We start from the raw sequence: 9,259 nt of genomic DNA on the forward strand, positions 1-9,259 counted from the left end.
TATAAATGAAGTAATAGCATGGACTAATGAACTTAAATTCTGGTTGAATGATGATTCTTGTTGTTATGGTGGTGGTGGATATGCAGATTTTTACGATGTCGCATGGCTTATTGAGGGCAACTCATTTGATGGTTCATGAATTTTCCGATTTTATTTTTGGATACCTTATATTTGTTTAACATTGATAAGGTATTTTAACCAATGTGATGAACAATCTCTTGTTGAACCTTGTTGATGAAAACTTTTTCGATTTCATGCTGGTAGTATAAAAAAATCAATAATGAAGTAACAGTTTGGATGAATGAAGTAATCTGCAGGTTGAATGAAGTATCTTGAACTCAATTGTGTTGTATGTATAAGTTTTCGTAAAGCTTTAGTTAATAAGAACCAAATATCTAGTTGAATGATGTAATAACATGTTTGAATGAACTTAATTCCGGTTAATATGAAATGATAATCTGAAGTGTATTGTATGCATAAGTACTTGATTAATTATACCTATAATGAACTAAATTACCTTTATAAATGAAGTAATAGCATGGACGAATGACCTTAAATTCTAGTTAAATGATGATTCTTGTTGTTGTGGTGGTGGTGGATATGCAGATTTTTACGATGTCACATAGCATATTGAGGGCTACTCATTTGATGGTTCATGAATTTTTCCGAATTGTTTTTTTGGATGCCTGATATGTGTTTAACATTTATAAGGTATTTTAACCAATGTGATGAAAAATCTCTTGTTGAACCTTGTTGATGAATATTTTTTCGATTTCATGCCGGTAGTATAAAAAAATCAATAATGAAGTAACAGTTTGGCTGAATTAAGTAATCCGCAGATTGAATGAAGTATCTTGAACTCAATTGTGTTGTATGCATAAGTTTACGTAAATCTTTAGTTAATAAGAACCAAATATCTAATTGAATGAAGTAATAACATGTTTGAATGAACTTAATTCCGGTTAATATGAAATGATAATCTGAAGTGTATTGTATGCTTAAGTACTTGATTAATTGTACTTATAATGAACTAAATTACCTTTATAAATGAAGTAATAGCATGGACTAATGAACTTAAATTCTGGTTGAATGATGATTCTTGTTGTTATGGTGGTGGTGGATATGCAGATTTTTACGATGTCGCATGGCTTATTGAGGGCAACTCATTTGATGGTTCATGAATTTTCCGATTTTATTTTTGGATACCTTATATTTGTTTAACATTGATAAGGTATTTTAACCAATGTGATGAACAATCTCTTGTTGAACCTTGTTGATGAAAACTTTTTCGATTTCATGCTGGTAGTATAAAAAAATCAATAATGAAGTAACAGTTTGGATGAATGAAGTAATCTGCAGGTTGAATGAAGTATCTTGAACTCAATTGTGTTGTATGTATAAGTTTTCGTAAAGCTTTAGTTAATATGAACCAAATATCTAGTTGAATGAAGTAATAACATGTTTGAATGAACTTAATTCCGGTTAATATGAAATGATAATCTGAAGTGTATTGTATGCATAAGTACTTGATTAATTGTACTTATAATGAACTAAATTACCTTTATAAATGAAGTAATAGCATTGACGAATGACCTTAAATTCTGGTTGAATGATGATTCTTGTTGTTGTGGTGGTGGTGGATATGCAGATTTTTACGATGTCACATGGCTTATTGAGGGCAACTCATTTGATGGTTCATGAATTTTTCCGAATTGTTTTTTTGGATGCCTGATATGTGTTTAACATTTATAAGGTATTTTAACCAATGTGATGAAAAATCTCTTGTTGAACCTTGTTGATGAATATTTTTTCGATTTCATGCCGGTAGTATAAAAAAATCAATAATGAAGTAACAGTTTGGCTGAATTAAGTAATCCGCAGATTGAATGAAGTATCTTGAACTCAATTGTGTTGTATGCATAAGTTTACGTAAATCTTTAGTTAATAAGAACCAAATATCTAATTGAATGAAGTAATAACATGTTTGAATGAACTTAATTCCGGTTAATATGAAATGATAATCTGAAGTGTATTGTATGCTTAAGTACTTGATTAATTGTACTTATAATGAACTAAATTACCTTTATAAATGAAGTAATAGCATGGACTAATGAACTTAAATTCTGGTTGAATGATGATTCTTGTTGTTATGGTGGTGGTGGATATGCAGATTTTTACGATGTCGCATGGCTTATTGAGGGCAACTCATTTGATGGTTCATGAATTTTCCGATTTTATTTTTGGATACCTTATATTTGTTTAACATTGATAAGGTATTTTAACCAATGTGATGAACAATCTCTTGTTGAACCTTGTTGATGAAAACTTTTTCGATTTCATGCTGGTAGTATAAAAAAATCAATAATGAAGTAACAGTTTGGATGAATGAAGTAATCTGCAGGTTGAATGAAGTATCTTGAACTCAATTGTGTTGTATGTATAAGTTTTCGTAAAGCTTTAGTTAATATGAACCAAATATCTAGTTGAATGAAGTAATAACATGTTTGAATGAACTTAATTCCGGTTAATATGAAATGATAATCTGAAGTGTATTGTATGCATAAGTACTTGATTAATTGTACTTATAATGAACTAAATTACCTTTATAAATGAAGTAATAGCATTGACGAATGACCTTAAATTCTGGTTGAATGATGATTCTTGTTGTTGTGGTGGTGGTGGATATGCAGATTTTTACGATGTCACATGGCTTATTGAGGGCAACTCACTTGATGGTTCATGAATTTTTCCGAATTGTTTTTTGGATGCCTGATATGTGTTTAACATTTATAAGGTATTTTAACCAATGTGATGAACAATCTCTTGTTGAACCTTATTGATGAATATTTTTTCGATTTCATGCCGGTAGTATAAAAAAATCAATAATGAAGTAACAGTTCGGCTGAATTAAGTAATCCGCAGGTTGAATGAAGTATCTTGAACTCAATTGTGTTGTATGCATAAGTTTATGTAAAGCTTTAGTTAATAAGAACCAAATATCTAGTTGAATGATGTAATAACATGTTTGAATGAACTTAATTCCGGTTAATATGAAATGATAATCTGAAGTGTATTGTATGCATAAGTACTTGATTAATTATACCTATAATGAACTAAATTACCTTTATAAATGAAGTAATAGCATGGACGAATGACCTTAAATTCTAGTTAAATGATGATTCTTGTTGTTGTGGTGGTGGTGGATATGCAGATTTTTACGATGTCACATAGCATATTGAGGGCTACTCATTTGATGGTTCATGAATTTTTCCGAATTGTTTTTTTGGATGCCTGATATGTGTTTAACATTTATAAGGTATTTTAACCAATGTGATGAAAAATCTCTTGTTGAACCTTGTTGATGAATATTTTTTCGATTTCATGCCGGTAGTATAAAAAAATCAATAATGAAGTAACAGTTTGGCTGAATTAAGTAATCCGCAGATTGAATGAAGTATCTTGAACTCAATTGTGTTGTATGCATAAGTTTACGTAAAGCTTTAGTTAATAAGAACCAAATATCTAATTGAATGAAGTAATAACATGTTTGAATGAACTTAATTCCGGTTAATATGAAATGATAATCTGAAGTGTATTGTATGCATAAGTACTTGATTAATTGTACTTATAATGAACTAAATTACCTTTATAAATGAAGTAATAGCATGGACGACTGAACTTAAATTCTTGTTGAATGATGATTCTTGTTGTTGTGGTGGTGGTGGATATGCAGATTTTTACGATGACGCATGGCTTATTGAGGGCAACTCATTTGATGGTTCATGAATTTTTCCGAATTGTTTTTTGGATGCCTGATATGTGTTTAACATTTATAAGGTATTTTAACCAATGTGATGAACAATCTCTTGTTGAACCTTATTGATGAATATTTTTTCGATTTCATGCCGGTAGTATAAAAAAATCAATAATGAAGTAACAGTTCGGCTGAATTAAGTAATCCGCAGGTTGAATGAAGTATCTTGAACTCAATTGTGTTGTATGCATAAGTTTATGTAAAGCTTTAGTTAATAAGAACCAAATATCTAGTTGAATGATGTAATAACATGTTTGAATGAACTTAATTCCGGTTAATATGAAATGATAATCTGAAGTGTATTGTATGCATAAGTACTTGATTAATTATACCTATAATGAACTAAATTACCTTTATAAATGAAGTAATAGCATGGACGAATGACCTTAAATTCTAGTTAAATGATGATTCTTGTTGTTGTGGTGGTGGTGGATATGCAGATTTTTACGATGTCACATAGCATATTGAGGGCTACTCATTTGATGGTTCATGAATTTTTCCGAATTGTTTTTTTGGATGCCTGATATGTGTTTAACATTTATAAGGTATTTTAACCAATGTGATGAAAAATCTCTTGTTGAACCTTGTTGATGAATATTTTTTCGATTTCATGCCGGTAGTATAAAAAAATCAATAATGAAGTAACAGTTTGGCTGAATTAAGTAATCCGCAGATTGAATGAAGTATCTTGAACTCAATTGTGTTGTATGCATAAGTTTACGTAAAGCTTTAGTTAATAAGAACCAAATATCTAATTGAATGAAGTAATAACATGTTTGAATGAACTTAATTCCGGTTAATATGAAATGATAATCTGAAGTGTATTGTATGCATAAGTACTTGATTAATTGTACTTATAATGAACTAAATTACCTTTATAAATGAAGTAATAGCATGGACTAATGAACTTAAATTCTGGTTGAATGATGATTCTTGTTGTTATGGTGGTGGTGGATATGCAGATTTTTACGATGTCACATGGCTTATTGAGGGCAACTCATTTGATGGTTCATGAATTTTCCGATTTTATTTTTGGATACCTTATATTTGTTTAACATTGATAAGGTATTTTAACCAATGTGATGAACAATCTCTTGTTGATGAAAACTTTTTCGATTTCATGCTGGTAGTATAAAAAAATCAATAATGAAGTAACAGTTTGGATGAATGAAGTAATCCGCAGGTTGAATGAAGTATCTTGAACTCAATTGTGTTGTATGTATAAGTTTTCGTAAAGCTTTAGTTAATATGAACCAAATATCTAGTTGAATGAAGTAATAACATGTTTGAATGAATTTAATTCCGGTTAATATGAAATGATAATCTGAAGTGTATTGTATGCATAAGTACTTGATTAATTGTACTTATAATGAACTAAATTACCTTTATAAATGAAGTAATAGCATTGACGAATGACCTTAAATTCTGGTTGAATGATGATTCTTGTTGTTGTGGTGGTGGTGGATATGCAGATTTTTACGATGTCACATGGCTTATTGAGGGCAACTCATTTGATGGTTCATGAATTTTTCCGAATTGATTTTTTGGATGCCTGATATGTGTTTAACATTTATAAGGTATTTTAACCAATGTGATGAACAATCTCTTGTTGAACCTTATTGATGAATATTTTTTTCGATTTCATGCCGGTAGTATAAAAAAATCAATAATGAAGTAACAGTTTGGCTGAATGAAGTAATCAGCAAGTTGAATGAAGTATCTTGAACTCAATTGTGTTGTATGCATAAGTTTACGTAAAGCTTTAGTTAATAAGAACCAAATATCTAGTTGAATGAACTTAATTCCGGTTAATATGAAATGATAATCTGAAGTGTATTGTATGCATAAGTACTTGATTAATTGTACTTATAATGAACTAAATTACCTTTATAAATAAAGTAATAGCAAGGACTAATTGAAGGGGCTGGCAGCGGAAGCGTGCGTTCAAAACGGATCACATGAATTTGATCTTTTTAGCAGATTATTTAGACAAAATCTATTCGCGTAATTATCACATGTATCATGCTCATAACTTGAATTAAAACATGCTTTAGCACATAAAATCCCTAAAACTTGCTTACTACGGAATTAGCCAATTTACCTTGTTGATTCAATCAAGAAACGATGATGGCTTGCTCCGTCTCCACGTGAAGATCTTCAATACAAGACCTCGGATCTTCTGACTGGTGTCCCGGACTATTCGCTGATATTTGTGTGGGCAAATCTCACCAACGTACTAGGACTCGAATAATGGAAGACAGAACTCAGCTCACGGAGGAGGCACAAATTTTGAGTAATCCGCTCTTTAGAGGGGGTCGAAAATTTTGAGACAGAACTCAGCTCTTTAGAGGGGGTCAAAAATTTTGTTAATAAATTGTTATCCTTTATGTCTCCTTTATTCTCCTATTTATATAAGTCACATATTGGGCCCAGTCAGGGATCTAAGGAAGAATTTGGAACATGCCTCACCCAATTAGCTTTTTACTAATTAAATTGAACCCACAATTTAATATAAGCTTATATTGGAATATTACGAGCAGCCACAACAGAAGTAATATTGCACTGCCTTCCAAATCCGAAATTACAAATATTTCGGGTTTCCTTTAATTGCATTTGATTCATTTCTCGCGCTTAAGATGGAAACATCCATTAATTAATTAATGTCTGCTATAGACTTAATTAATTAACATATTTCGAATTCCAAGAGTGGACTTAGCAAGAAACTCTTATTTATTATTCATAGAGTAATCAAACTCCAACTAGCTAGGTTCCGAATAATAAAACCTCGTTTCGAGCTCCTCTTGTGGATGTTATCAAACGAGACTCTCCTCGCGCACGTTTCAACGTAATATCAATCCTAGCACCTCTAGATAATGATCACCACTACCCAATATACCTGGATTGTTGGGTTACAAAAAACCCGCACCTTTGGTAAGTCAAAGTAGTGGATCCTCAATATCGTATGCTCAATGCTAATGTACATTGATTAAGAAATTAATTTTCAAGACCTCATCTTTCAGTAGATAGCATAAAGACTCGTCTTGCTGTTAGATCCATTCAATGCTATACCACACCAACGTCATCTTATTTCAATAAGGTTTAGAAATAATCGGACTGACATTGCAACCTTTCGCGATAGGTAGTCTAGGCCTAACAATCTGTTGCATTTATTGGAAAATAACCATTAGAGTTTTACAGTATCCAATCACTCGAAAGGTGATTTCTAGTATACAAAACCATAACAATCTCCCAGTTATACTCAAAACAGCTTTCGAGTATACAAAATAGTAGTGCACACGTCTAAATTTCTCCCACTTATACTGAAAGCGAGTTGAGGTCTTGAATGAGTCGAACTCCCATCCCTTCAACGTGGCACTCGAACGGTTTTACCGCCAAAGCCTTTGTAAAAGGATCTGCCAGGTTGTTCTCTGACGCAATCTTGACCACTTTTATGTCTCCTCTCTGCACTATATCTCTAATGATATGATACTTCCGCTCTATGTGTTTGCTCGCTTTGTGAGCTCTTGGTTCTTTCGAGTATGCCACAGCACCAGAATTGTCACAATGAATGGTGATGCTCTTGGGCAGATTCGAAACCACACCTAAATCCATAAGGAAGTTCTTGAACCATACAGCCTCTTTTGCAGCCTCCGAAGCGGCCACATACTCGGCTTCCATGGTCGAGTCCTCGATGCATTTCTGCTTCACACTCTTCCAAATTACGGCTCCACCTCCTAAGGTGAACACATATCCTGAAGTAGATTTTCTCGAGTCCTGATCAGCTTGAAAGTCTGAGTCAGTATATCCCAAAGGACAAAGCTCGGCTGCATTGTAAACTAGAGCATAGTCCTTAGTCCGTTTAAGGTACTTGAGTATGTTCTTTACGGCAGTCCAATGTCCTTGGCCCGGATTCGACTGATATCTTGCCACCATGCCAACAGCAAAGCAAATATCTGGTCTAGTACAAAGCATAGCATACATGAGACTTCCAACTGCCGAAGCATATGGAATCCTTCTCATTGCTCAGACGGCATTTTAGGGCACATCTCTTGAGATAAATGGATGCCAAATGGATGCCATGTCTAAAAGGTAAGAAACCTTTCTTGGCGTCCTGCGTGCTAAAATGACTAAGTACTGTTTCGATGTAAGATTCTTGAGATAAGCACAACATCTTCTTCTCTCGATTCCGAAGAACCTTGATCCTGATGATGTGTCCCGCGTCTCCCATATCCTTCATCTTGAACTGGTTTGATAACCTTGTTCGAACTGATGACAACATCTTTTTATTGTTTCCAATTAGAAGAATGTCATCTACATATAAAACTAAGAACACCACATTCCCCTTATCAACTTTCTTATACACGCAGCTTTCACTTGGGCACTTTTCGAATCCAAACTTGCAAACAGTTTGATCGAAACATTGGTTCCACGATCTGGATGCTTGCTTGAGGCCATAAATGGCCTTCTTAAGCTTCCAAACCATGTGTTCTTTGCCCTTTATGGCATATCCTTCGGGTTGTTCCGTGTAGATGGTCTCCTCAAGACTGCTGTTTAGAAACGCAGTCTTAACGTCCATCTGCCATACATCCCAATCCATATAAGCTGCAATAGACAACAACATCCGGAATGATTTGAGCATGGCCACTGGGGAGAAGGTCTCATCATAATCGATGCCTTCCTTTTGGGTATACCCCTTGGCCACTAGTCTTGCTTTGAAGACTTTAACTCATCCATCGGGTCCACATTTATGTTTATATTTCCAATTGCTCCCAATGGCAGTACAACCTTCGGGTAGGACGGAAAAATCGTAGACGTCTTTGTCTATCATAGATTGTAGTTCCGAATCCATTGCTTTTACCCATTCGCAATGATCGACATCTGCCTGCGCCTCCGCAAAGTTCCAGGGATCTAATACATTGCTGTCCGAGGAGTGATCCATAGATTCTCCCAAACCAACGTATCTGTCGGGCTCATGTGAGACCCTCCCACTGCGGCGCGACACTACAATATTTTGAGTAGAAGTTGAAGTTTCGGGAATTGTGTGTACACTTGGTACTTGTTCTTGGTTAATGGAACTTGTGACAGAAGTTAGCTCATCAAGAGCCACTTCACTGCTGGGTTTATGATTCATTACATAGTCTTCCTCTAAGAATGTCGCGTGAGTGCTCACAATGACGTTCTTATCTCGGAGACTAAAGAATTCATAACCTTTCGTTCCTTTGGGGTATCCTATAAACAAACATACCTCCGTCCTAGATCCTTGCTTAGTTGGATCCTTTTCCAATACATGAGCCCGACAACCCCAAACCTTGAGATGTGCTAGATTGGGCTTACGCCCAGTCCACAACTCATATGGAGTTTTAGGTACGGATTTTGATGGTAATTTGTCTAAAATGTGACTTGCGGAAAGCAATGCATGTCCCCAAAACGAAATAGGCAGACGTG

The sequence above is a fragment of the Salvia splendens genome, chromosome 14 (assembly GCF_004379255.2).
Source record: "Salvia splendens isolate huo1 chromosome 14, SspV2, whole genome shotgun sequence".
NCBI lineage: Eukaryota > Viridiplantae > Streptophyta > Magnoliopsida > Lamiales > Lamiaceae > Salvia > Salvia splendens.